This window comes from Myxocyprinus asiaticus, chromosome 24 (assembly GCF_019703515.2).
Source record: "Myxocyprinus asiaticus isolate MX2 ecotype Aquarium Trade chromosome 24, UBuf_Myxa_2, whole genome shotgun sequence".
NCBI lineage: Eukaryota > Metazoa > Chordata > Actinopteri > Cypriniformes > Catostomidae > Myxocyprinus > Myxocyprinus asiaticus.
In genome coordinates, this window is record NC_059367.1 from 42,524,588 (window position 1) to 42,537,810 (window position 13,223).

The window sequence follows — 13,223 nt, forward strand, 5'->3', positions numbered from 1 at the left end:
AAGAAAAGGATCTACCTCCTAGTGTGGATTTTGATATTCTAGGTCAGTGCTACTCAATGCATGTGGCCCTCGAGCCATCTTTTGCGGCAAGCGTTATGATTTCATCATCAAAAATATATTTATCAATAGCCTATCAAATGTGCATGAGTTGTGAGGTGTCCATTTTCCAGAGTATTTATGGTAGCTCTCTGTATTGCTGAAGCACAGCACAGTTAGAGAGGAAAATAAACTGCAAAAGGATGTAACGAATGAAATCAACAACAAAGAATATCTGAGTATCCACCTTTTTCTTGAATGTGGAAGTGTTCCATGGTCTCCAGTGTTTTCACCCGCATCTGCGTATATTTTTAGCAGGTTAAGTATTACATTTGTAGAAAAAGTAAAAAAAAAAAAAAATAAAAAATAAAAAATATATATATATATATATATATATATATATATATATATATATATATATATATATATATATATATATAAAATATGTGGCTCTGTAGTGCTGATGCTTCACAGAGTCGAAATGACCGTTTGTTATTGACAGTGCCTCACCTGAGTATGATGACATGAAGCGATGGTCCGAGGTTAGTTACGTTGATATCATTAACTATTTTGAGTTGATATGACAGCCAACAACTGCACAAGTTGAGTGTGAAATTCATTTTTACTCCAATTAACACTTAAATCATTGTCATTCTCAGTCTAAATCACTCTAAATCGCAATGTAATTTGGTTAGTTTTGCATTGCATCTCGAGACCATAAACAGAAAACAGGCAATTAGAATCACCATGGCGCCGCCCAGTGGTTGCTCAGGAAAACTGGTTAGTTGATGTTTCATGAGAGTGGTGGTCCGTAAGCACATGCATCCATAGAAACATTAAGTGTAAAAAATGAAAAAACTGAACTGTTAGACCCCTAATTTATATATACAGGTGCATCTCAATAAATTAGAATGTTGTGGAAAAGTTCATTTATTTCAGTAATTCAACTCAAATTGTGAAACTCGTGTATTAAATAAATTCAATGCACACAGACTGAAGTAGTTTAAGTCTTTGGTTCTTTTAATTGTGATGATTTTGGCTCACATTTAACAAAAACCCACCAATTCACTATCTCAACAAATTAGAATATGGTGACATGCCAATCAGCTAATCAACTCAAAACACCTGCAAAGGTTTCCTGAGCCTTCAAAATGGTCTCTCAGTTTGGTTCACTAGGCTACACAATCTGCTGATCTGACAGTTGTCCAGAAGACAATCATTGACACCCTTCACAAGGAGGGTAAGCCACAAACATTCATTGCCAAAGAAGCTGGCTGTTCACAGAGTGCTGTATCCAAGCATGTTAACAGAAAGTTGAGTGGAAGGAAAAAGTGTGGAAGAAAAAGATGCACAACCAACTGAGAGAACCGCAGCCTTATGATTGTCAAGCAAAATCGATTCAAGAATTTGGGTGAACTTCACAAGGAATGGACTGAGGCTGGGGTCAAGGCATCAAGAGCCACCACACACAGACATGTCAAGGAATTTGGCTACAGTTGCCGTATTCCTCTTGTTAAGCCACTCCTGAACCACAGACAATGTCAGAGGCGTCTTACCTGGGCTAAGGAGAAGAAGAACTGGACTGTTACCCAGTGTTCCAAAGTCCTCTTTTCAGATGAGAGAAAGTTTTGTATTTCATTTGGAAACCAAGGTCCTAGAGTCTGGAGGAAGGGTGGAGAAGCTCATAGCCCAATTTGCATGAAGTCCAGTGTTAAGTTTCCACAGTCTGTGATGATTTGGGGTGCAATGTCATCTGCTGGTGTTGGTCCATTGTGTTTTTTGAAAACCAAAGTCACTGCACCCGTTTACCAAGAAGTTTTGGAGCACTTCATGCTTCCTTCTGCTGACCAGCTTTTTAAAGATGCTGATTTCATTTTCCAGCAGGATTTGGCACCTGCCCACACTGCCAAAAGCACCAAAAGTTGGTTAAATGACCATGGTGTTGGTGTGCTTGACTGGCCAGCAAACTCACCAGACCTGAACCCCATAGAGAATCTATGGGGTATTGTCAAGAGGAAAATGAGAAACAAGAGACCAAAAAAATGCAGATGAGCTGAAGGCCACTGTCAAAGAAACCTGGGCTTCCATACCACCTCAGCAGTGCCACAAACTGATCACCTCCATGCCATGCTGAATTGAGGCAGTAATTAAAGCAAAAGGAGCCCCTACCAAGTATTGAGTACATATACAGTAAATGAACATACTTTCCAGAAGGCCAACAATTCACTAAAACATTTTTTTTATTGGTCTTATGATGTATTCTAATTTTTTGAGATAGTGAATTGGTGGGTTTTTGTTAAATGTGAGCCAAAATCACCACAATTAAAAGAGCCAAAGACTTAAACTACTTCAGTCTGTGTGCATTGAATTTATTTAATACACGAGTTTCACAATTTGAGTTGAATTACTGAAATAAATGAACTTTTCCACGACATTCTAATTTATTGAGATGCACCTGTATTTATATTACATAAATAAACATACCCATAATAATATTATATTTAAGAATTACTATAAAAAATTAAGGGTGCGGCCCTTGAGGCTACACGGATACCGGATTAATTTGTTTTTTGGCATTAGAAACAGAGAGCATGGAATAGTCTTCCTAACATTGTTCGGGACTCAGACACACTCTCTCAGTTTAAGTCTACACTAAAGACTCCCCTTTTCAGCCAGGAATACACCTAATTTATCCATCAACTCATAGTTATGCTGCATTAGTTATGTCTGCTGGAACTGGAAACACTTCTCATACTCTATAATCCTGTTTTAAAGTGAATGGCATCTACGCTGATATTATTCTATTTGTTTCCCTATCTCAGTGAGACATCACTTCTGTTTACTATGATGGCCTTCACAGAGGATGAACTGCTGCCAACTCCAACCATCGGACACAGGATTTAGGATGGACTTCACCAAAATGAACTGCCACAAGCTTACAGTCGAACTGCAGTGCACCTTACTGACCTCTACTTGCATCACCTTGGTCAAAGGATGGACTACACTCTTAAAATGGTGTAACATAACTTAGACAATATAGATAATAAATTGATTGCCAACTAAAGCGTTCATCAGCCAAATAACAAAGGACAGTGCATCTATGTGAACTTCTGCAGTTGGACTTCAAATCTTTTAGTCATTAATTTTACAGTTCATTCAAAATGATATTTTATAGAAAAAATGTCGCAATATCCAATTACATTGTCAACCCCCCTGCCGAGGATCGGTGAATATTTTTGCTTTATTGATTTTGCTTTCATTTATTGAAACACAAAAAACTTAAAAGACATTTCAAAATTCAAACTGCACTTTAAACAAAATGAAATAAGCAATTAAAATAATGAAGTGATCAAACAAATCTTATATATACCACCTCTCCAAAGGCCTCATTTGCTAACACGCAAGTATCTGTCTATGACAACAGTTGGAAAATTACTAATAGCCTTCAAAGTAAGAGCTAAATATAATTATAAATGTAAAGATAATAATAATAATAATAATAGAAACATAAATAAAACATTACTAATAGAAAGTTCAACACAACCCACATCATTTCTATTTTCAAAACAGCTAAAAAAGTTTGTTACTTTACTTAGTCTGTACTTAAACTAATAGAAAACACCAGTTTTCATATTAGATGTAACCCTAATAAATTCCCTTGTGTTCCCAAAATAATGCTGCCAAATGTGTTAAAAACAATAAAATAGAACTCAATTTTAGGTTCAAGGTGAACATGGTCTTGTATTATTTTATGATTTAATCACTTTCGTCTTTGTTTAATTAATACAAAGATATATGTATATTAGTGAACTTATAGAGTTGCGTACACACTGCGTAAGTGTGAACTGCTCTGTGGAAATAAAGCGTACCAAATTTCAAGCACCTCCTGAGATGGTCTGAGTATTCTAATATAAGACACTACTCTTCAGACGACTGAATGAAACAGAGAAAAAAAAGAGTGAACTCTACATGTACGTGTTCCACGAGACACGTGGACACCTCTGAACAAACAGCACATCAGACACGGGCATTGACGGATTTTTTTTTTTTTTTTTTTCTATTCTTCAAAATATAATAAAGGGTGTTTCTTCAAGTGGGTGTCTTTGTTTTCTAACAGCATTGTAATAAAGGTTCGGGTTGGGCAGATAAAGGAGGAAGTGGGAACCGGTTTCCACAGTTCACGTGAGTCCGTTTTATTCACAAATAACCAGCAATCGCAGTACAGATTCACTATTCATTCAGCTTTTCAGCATCACTCAAATAAACAGTCTGCTTTTCAGCTTCACACAACACAAGACTCTCTCTCTCTCTCTCTCTCTCTCTCTCGGGGAACAGACACGAAGTCTCTGGTCTCTCTCCCTCTCTCTGTGGACTGGCCATCTTTTATCTCCCCTGACTCTTACTGTGAACATAGAGATGGTAATTAGTCACAATACATCTCAGGTGGATGTCCTTACCGCTTTCTCTATCCCCAGACGGGTGCTCGACCACGGCCTCACCTCCACAAGCATTTCTTGTTATGTGCCACTCCGAGATGTCTAAAGGCCCAGGTATACTTTGTTTTTGCGTGTTCTGGATCGGATCGTGCCCGGCCGACCCCATTGCCTTTCTGAATATACTTTTCTGACTGCGAACAATTAGGAAAACGTTCAACGCATGCCCACTACAACTGCTTTGTGACACTCTTTTAGTACAGTCAACGGCCAGTGCATGCGCAGACGATGTGGTCCTTGTCTGTGTGCATCGTCTGTGCATGCACTGGCCATTGACTGTAAACCAAAGTGTCACAGAGCAGTTGTAGTGGGCATGCGTTGAACGCGTTCCTATTCGTTCGCAGTCAGAAAAGTATACTTTTTATACATTCAAGCCACGCGGCTGGGCTTATGATGAAATTTGCATCACGCATACTGTGCTGGAGCGAAAATATACTTTGGTTGCCCACCACTGTTGCGGGTAGATGAGCAAAATTACCCGTGAATGAAATACCCATATTTGGACGAGGAGCTTGCAAATAAGATTCAGCCTCGTCGCATTTGCCGGGTTCTAATTTCACACCCTGGACTACTGTTTAATATATTTGGTGACTTCCTAGATCCGTGGTTTTGCCATTTCCAGATACTGTCGATCATCATCTGTCAAGGAATGTCACAGTCGGCATCATATTTGAAGACATTGTCTATATCCGATTAAATCATCCTATCGCCCAATACTAATTAGTCCAGAGGTCCAGAGAGATACAGATCTTTTCACGAGCTGACCTTTCATAGGAGGATTTGGTCAAATGCTCTCAGAGGTGAAGCCTCGCCACAAACCCATTCAAAATGCAAGGCTACAGAAGCCAGTTTGATACAGGTTTTCAGTCAACATGACATCAACCACTGAGCTAGGCTGCTTTTTATGTATTCAGTAGGGGTGTTCCTCATTGAAATATTGCTTTCCAAGGGTCAGCTCCATCATGTAATGCTTTGTGCAGAATGTTTTTCGCTATCTTGACAGCTGACTCAGCTTTTCATTTGATTTAGGATTTCTAGGAGATGAAGTAACAAATTCGCAGCTGGAGGCAAAACATTTAAACAGAGCACCAAACTGGGGGCCATTATCTGTGACCACCCTATATGGCTGACCATGTCGAGCCCATTAGGCCTTGCAGCGCTTGGTGACTGTCTCAGATAAATCAGGTAGTAGCTCAGTCTCCCAGAAATCAGAGAAGTGGTCCACAATTAAGAGCTATTACTTTTGCTGTTGAATGGGTGGGTATTTCATGAGATAGCATGGTTTCTTTATGTTGGTTATGTGCAAATTCATTGCAAGTCAACCATGTTCTCACAAAGTCTTTGATTTCTGCTTGCATAGTGGGCCAATACAATGTGTCACAGGCTTGATGATAGCATGCATCTCCTCCTATGTGGCTTGAGGGAATGTGCACGGCATAATAACTTTGTCACTGATACAGAATGCCATTTTGCACACTTATCCCGAAAAGGCCAGTATTCTCGGATGATATTGGGTGTTCTTTCTTTCTTATCAGGTCAGCCTATGAAGATAACTCTCCTGAGTACAGCCTTAGTTTGACACACTGGGGCGTTGTGGTGTGTTTGGCGCAGTCTTGACCTTGTCCTTGTAGCTCATCATATTGCATGTCACCCCCGAATCTAACTGATAATGCAGCGGCTTACCATGTAGTCTGTTTGTTTGTTTAAACTTTATTATCCGTGGGGGGCCTGGGTAGCTCAGTGGTAAAAGATGCTAGCTACCACCCCTGGAGTTTGCTAGTGTGCTGAGTGACTCCAGCCAGGTCTCCTAAGCAACCAAATTGGCCTGGTTGCTAGGGTGGGTAGAGTCACATAGGGTAACCTCCTCATGGTCCCTATAATGTGGTTCATTCTCGGTGGGGCACGTGGTGAGTTGAGCGCGGATGCCACGGTGGATGGCGTGAAGCCTCCACAATGCGCTCAACAAGCCATGTGATAAGATGCGTGGGCTGATGGTCTCAGACGCGGAGGCAACTGGGATTCATCCTCCGCCACCCGGATTGAGGCGAATCACTACGCCACCACGAGGACTTAAAAGCGCACTGGGAATTGGGCATTCCAAATTGGGTGAAAAAGGGGAAAAATCCAAAAAACAAAACAAAAACAAAAACTTTATTATCCATTCAGTTTGTCATAGAACGGAAATTTGCCTTTGACACTAGCATAAAAAGATGACAAGCATTCAAATATATACACACACACACAATACTCACACATTCAACACAAACATAATTACACATGAAAGATAAGTGTATAGATTAAGCTAACAGAATTTTAAAAATACTTCCAAGCATCACAGAATAATATTAGATAAATTAAGCAAACAAACAGAAGTTTAAAATGACAACATGATGCCAACCATCATCCTTAAATCGTAGTAATGACTCAACTTAAAAATAGTCCTATTTAAAATAATCATTGCTATTGGAACAAAGGATTTTTTATATGCAGTTTTTCTTGCCCTGGGAATTTTAAGTCTACGGTCAGTTGGGAGCATCTCAAAAGTAGAAAGAAGGGGATGAGTATGGTCCTTAAATATCTTAATTGCCCTTTTTTTCCATGAAATTAGAAAATAAGTTGTGACGAGGAGGAGGGCGTGGCTGGGCTGTGAGTGGGCCACTCAGCACCAGGCACTCACAGCCCGGCCACGCCCTCCTCCTCCTCACATAAGTCCTGGAGTGCAAATTGTTTATGCCCAGTGATCTTACTTGCCTGGTTAATGACTTGTGATAGTTTGTTCTTTTGTTTAACTGTAAGATTTCCGTACCATGAAACAATATTAAATGTAATAATGCTTTCAGTCATTGATCTATAAACCATGGTTATGTCTACTGATGTTATGATGCTGCCTTGCCTTCATTGAAAGCTGAGCTTATCGTCAATTATTGTACCAAGATATTTATAATTGGAGACCTGCTCCACATCCTGCCCCTTTATGTTAATTAGATTATAAGTGGGGCCTGTGTTACCAGCTCTTGTATAGCTCCCTAGACATAGCTCTTTTGTCTTTGCGATATTAAGATGTAAAAAAACTGTTCTCAAATGAGGAGATTATGCTATCAATATACTTGAAATAAGAGGAGCTGTTCACATCCTCCTGACAAGAAACCGGAGCCATCAGCATACTTAATGAGGGAGAGATTACTGGTATTGCATTGCAGTTCACTGATATATGTAGAAAACAGCAGAAGAGATAGTACACATCCCTGATTTTATCCAGGTGCTGTTGAATTTTATCTAAAAGGGTGAGAGTAGCATTCACTGTGATCCGATTAGCCTGGTAGGTGAATTGCAAGGGATTCATAGATTCACCAATTTAAGATGACAGTTCTTTACATATTAGACGCTCCATGCATTTGCTAAGAACTGATGTGAAAGCAATGGTTCGAAAGTTATTAAAAGATTTTTCATGGGGCGCCTTGGGCACCAGGATGACAGTGGTGTTCTTCCAGGCCAGAGGTACAAAACTCTGTATCTAAAAAAAAAAAAAAATTGAAACATCTAAGTGAACAATTGTGCCGCACATTCCTTTAAAACTTTCCCTTTCAGTCTGTCTGGGCCAGGGGCCTTATGAGGTTTAACCATGCGAAGCCCGTGGATAACCTCCCTCTCCTGTATAATCAAAGGATGTGGTTGAATCATCATCATCGTTTCACTACAAACTTAGTTTCATTTATCACAAAAATTTTGTTTTATCAAATCTTATCAAATCCATCACTGTATTCAGTCCTCTCCACGCATCTTTTGCATTTCCAATTTTAAGTGTCTCCTCAACCTTCTCTTTATATTCCTTCTGTGCATGTATTATCTTATGTCTCCTTATTTAGCTCTTTAACCTTCTGTGTGTCATTTTGCAGAAAAGCAATTTTCAATTCTTCAGATTTAAATAGTGTTTCAAGTCTTTGTTAATTCATGGTTTATTATTTGGATAGATTCTGATATTCCTTGTTTGGACTACGGAGTTCACACAGAAACTGACATAACTAGTCACTGTGTCATTTAACAATTCATAGTTACAACAACAATCTTGATCATTAAAAAATACATCCCATTCAGTGATCTCAAAACAACCTCTTAACTCTTCGATTGAATCCCTTGTCCATGCTTGAATCTGCCAAACAGTAGTCTTCAGTAGAATTGTAGAATGAGAAAAACAGACGATTTCAGGAGGGCCGAAGAGAAGTTTCAGAGGAGTCTTGTCTTTGTATCGGAGTTTCAACAAGTCCTCACGGCTGTAAGGTGTTGCATTCATTAGTCCTTTGTTCCATAGGTTTTCTGATTCAGCTCCGAGCACGCAAGCGAAGTCGAAAGTGCATTTTAAAATCCAAATCAGGACTATAAGTTTAAAAAACATGTTGAGCTTAATACTTAATACAAACAAACAACTTAAAAAAGAACTTAAACACACACATGAACACGCCAGCGTCTAGAGTCAACACTCGCGCATGCACCCCCAGTATTATCCCCAATAAAGTCACAGGGTAACAATCCATTTCTTTCCTTCCATGTGCACTGTGCTAATAGACTCAATTATGTAAATGTCATCATCACTGTCCCCAACCAGCTCCTCACTGGAATTTTCCATGCAGTGCAGCTTTCCATCTGTGTAACTGCAACCTGCGTTTGGTGCCTTCATTCGCAACACCCAGCACAATTTTATCACAAATCAGTTGAAGTTGCTGCTTTTTCTCTCAATCTGGTCACAGAGTTGTCTGTGGATTTCCTTTCCCTCTGTTTACAGCAGCTTAACACGTACCTTTCATAAATCACATTCCCAGCAAGCTTGAAGTACGCTTCCAATGCATCCAGAAGGGCTTTAAAGTCTCCCTGTAGTGCTGTCAAGACAGATTCAAATTGTGACTGTAAACATGCCTGCATTCAGATCCCATTACACTTCTCAGTGTCGCAACTTGGACCTCCCTATCACCCAAATCCATAACTAGGGTGTAATTCTCAAACTCTGCTCTGAATATGTCCCAGTTAGTGCTCCAGTCTCCATTTAGGTTCATCGGTGATGGTGGAGGCCGCGATATGGGCTGCCATGCTACTGGACAGGCAACTGCTGCATCCTCACAGTCCATATTTGCTACAGAATAATTGACAAGATGAAAGTGTTGGGTGTCTTCTGACACCATGTATATGCAGCACTTAATGCATAAATGAAAGACAGACAGGCGTGAATTTTTTCTGCATTGATCACCAGTCCTGCGTCTTGGATTCTTTGAAACTCCTTTGCCAGGTGCTCCAGGTGCTCCTCCCACAACAGACTGTAGATCACAACATCGTTGATATATGCTGCAGATATACGCTGCAGCAAAGTTCTCAGTCCCACATAGCACTCGATCCAGTAGCCGCTGAAAGGTTGATGCAGCTCCATGCAGTACAAACGGCATCACAGTAAAATTATATAGCCCACTTGGGGCCCAGCGGTCAGCTCCTTGGCAGTGTCAGTTAGAGGAACCTGCAGTAACCTTTGCACAGATCCAACATACTCAGATACCTGGTTGTACCGCAGCCCCTTTAGCGCTGTCGAGAGATTAAAATTGGACTGGGCAGGTGACGCGTGGCTGATGCATCCTCACTGTCCATATTTGCATAGACATTCGGGTTCAGAATAATGCAGTCAGTTGAAAGATGCAAGTCAGTTTTTTTAAGTTAATAAACTCAGAGTTCAAGTTTCAGATTTTGATTTTGTACTACACATGCATGTTAATTGCTCTAAACCTGAAGTATTTAAAATTACCATGTTATATCAACAAAAAACTTCAAGAAGAGGGAAATAATTGAATTAAGACCAACTAAATTAGACATGCTAAATGAACTTAAATTAATCTCGTTCTGTTATAAACTAGCTAGTACATTGAATGCTAGCATGCTGAATGCAGACTAACTGGAAACAGCAAATGCTCAATAAATGAAGCAATATAAACATCATTAACTTGAAAGGTCCTCAATCTAATCTCAAGCTCTGCCTTTCACCATTATGGTAACCCCTAAAATAAATCATAACAGAAACTTTTCAAAATAACACAACAAAACATTAAACACTAACAATTCTCTGCCCTTTACATTCATCGTGCACAAACACACTTTATATAACACTTATTTTTAACATTTACTCTCCCTGTTGAGTATCATTTAAAGCATGCTGCATTAGAAATCCCCTGCCCAGTTTCAGTTAACCAAACTAAAAATACTAATATGGTCCCAACACAAATAGATTAATGAAAGCTTAAAAAAAAAAAAGAAAGAAAAGAAACAAGGAATGCTCAGTAGCCTACATCAATTTTATAGCAAACCGAAGCTTTTTGGAGAAATTTGTTTTGAAGAAATTCATGTTAATTAAAAGGTGTCAGTTTCGTGAACTCACAAGAAAGGGAAAGTTCTAAATACTCATCAAGTTTAATTTATTTGAATTTATTTGTATGGTATCATTTTTTCCTACTCAATTATAACTTTGAGCATTAGTGTTTATAGTGCTACAAATACCATCCTTGAACTATAGTTGCAATGCAGAGTAGCCAACTCTCAAGCATTTGGCATGAGACACATGCTTTCAGGCTCTGTGTCACACTCTACCCAAGTAAATCTTACGCCAAATTACAACAAATGTAATTTCATGTAAAATGTATAAAACATAGCAATACATTTTCAATTTGGATTTTTCCATCAGGACGAGACTTGGATTTTTTGGCCGCCGTAGCAAATTTACCACCGCAATGCACATCAGCGTGTCCCAGAGACAGGATAACCAGATCTCTGGTGTAGGTAGGGCAGAGCCCGCGACTCAACACGCATTTGATATCTCGTTGCCCGGACACCACAAAACGAATGCACTTCATATGACTTCTACAGAGAATCATCTTATTTAAATAGCTGGGGAAGAAGGAAAACCTCTCAAACTATTAGACATCCCTGACTGACATTATATACAGCACCGATAATGTAAAGAGACAACCAAGCATCAACATCAATTATAAGGCTTTTTAAAATGCACATCATCACCATTGCTAAAATGTATCGTGTTTATTCTGTAGTAACAAAGAGACAAAAAGTTATAGTTTCATATGAAATCTATTAGGAGGAATCAGTTTAACTTATTTTTTATATTATTTTAAGTATTTTATGTACTTGTGTTTAGGCTATTATTATTATTATTATTATATAGTTTTTATAAAGACTAGCTACATTGACCTAACTAAGATAATGATGAGGAGCCATCCATTGTGGTTATGGCCCTATTATTAAGCTACCAATGATGATTAAACAGTGGAAGAACTATGACAGGCTGTGGTGGAAATTCTGTAATAAAGACTCAAAGACTGAGGTGCCTTTCTAATAAGTATTTAATGAACACACTTGCAAGATGGACTTAAAACCATACAGAGACTCTAACTCCGACTGGTGGTGAGAAATGTGCCTCCAAATTCTCTAGCTTATATGGGCCCTAGGAGGCAGCTGGATTTCATCATTCAGCATTCCTGATAACAGACTCAATCTCAGCTAATAATTGGTTTCTCTCTGGGGCCAGCCACCTCCAGCTCCAACCTCCCCAACCTGCCTAAGCCATTTGTTAGATAAGAGAAAAGCAGGTGGGAGTGGTGCAATGCCACTCTGTCTCCACAGGGGCAGGGAGTATGAATTTTAGTCATGCACCCAGAGAGAAACACAGAAAAACACACAGTATATTCACTCAAGACTTAATGCATGATTGTGATTACACATTACTTAATATATAGTATTACAATTTCTATTACAATCCCTCCTGTGAGCATTATATTCTCATACTAATGATTATAAACTACTGATAAAGTTGATTCATAGCATAATCATCATAGTAATATCACATCTATTGCAAAGATAGTTGTTTTTTGTTTGCAAGAAATAGCAAGCTTTTAAAAGAAACACACATTATTCATATTTCATCTTCAGATTCAGTATCCACATGGAATGCTGGTACTGGTGCTTTTCAAGATCATATGGATCATAGGCAGGCATCTTTGTACATTGACATACTAAAGTGGCAGTCAATCTTTTTACCATATTCTGCAGCAAGGGTATGATACAACATGATAGAGCATACAACATCATTATTACAACAGCAAGCAGTGTCCCTAATCTAATCAGTGTAGCCTTCCAATCTAATGAGAATAGCCATGACAGCCAACTGGCTGGATCTGGCCCAGGGTCAGTGTTTTGCACGTTCATCCCGTAGTTCTTTTAGCATCTCCAATGCTTCTGTCAAATTTCCATCAGGCCCAGTGTTTACGGTATGTACAGTTGTGCTCAAAAGTTTGCACACCCTGGCAGAAATTGTGAAATTTTGGCATTGGTTTTAAAAATATGACTGATTATGCAAAAAAACTGTCTTTTATTTAAGGATATTGATCATATGAAGCCATTTATTATCACATAGTTGTTTGGCTCCTTTTTAAATCATAATGGTAACAGAAATCACCCAAATGGCCCTGATCAAAAGTTTACATACCTTTGAATGTTTGGCCTTGTTACAGACACACAAGGTGACACACACAGGTTTAAATGGCAATTAAAGATTTACTTTTTAAATTGCAATTAGTGTCTGGGTATAAATAGTCAATGAGTTTGTTAGCTCTCACGTGGATGCACTGAGCAGGCTAGATACTGAGCCATGGG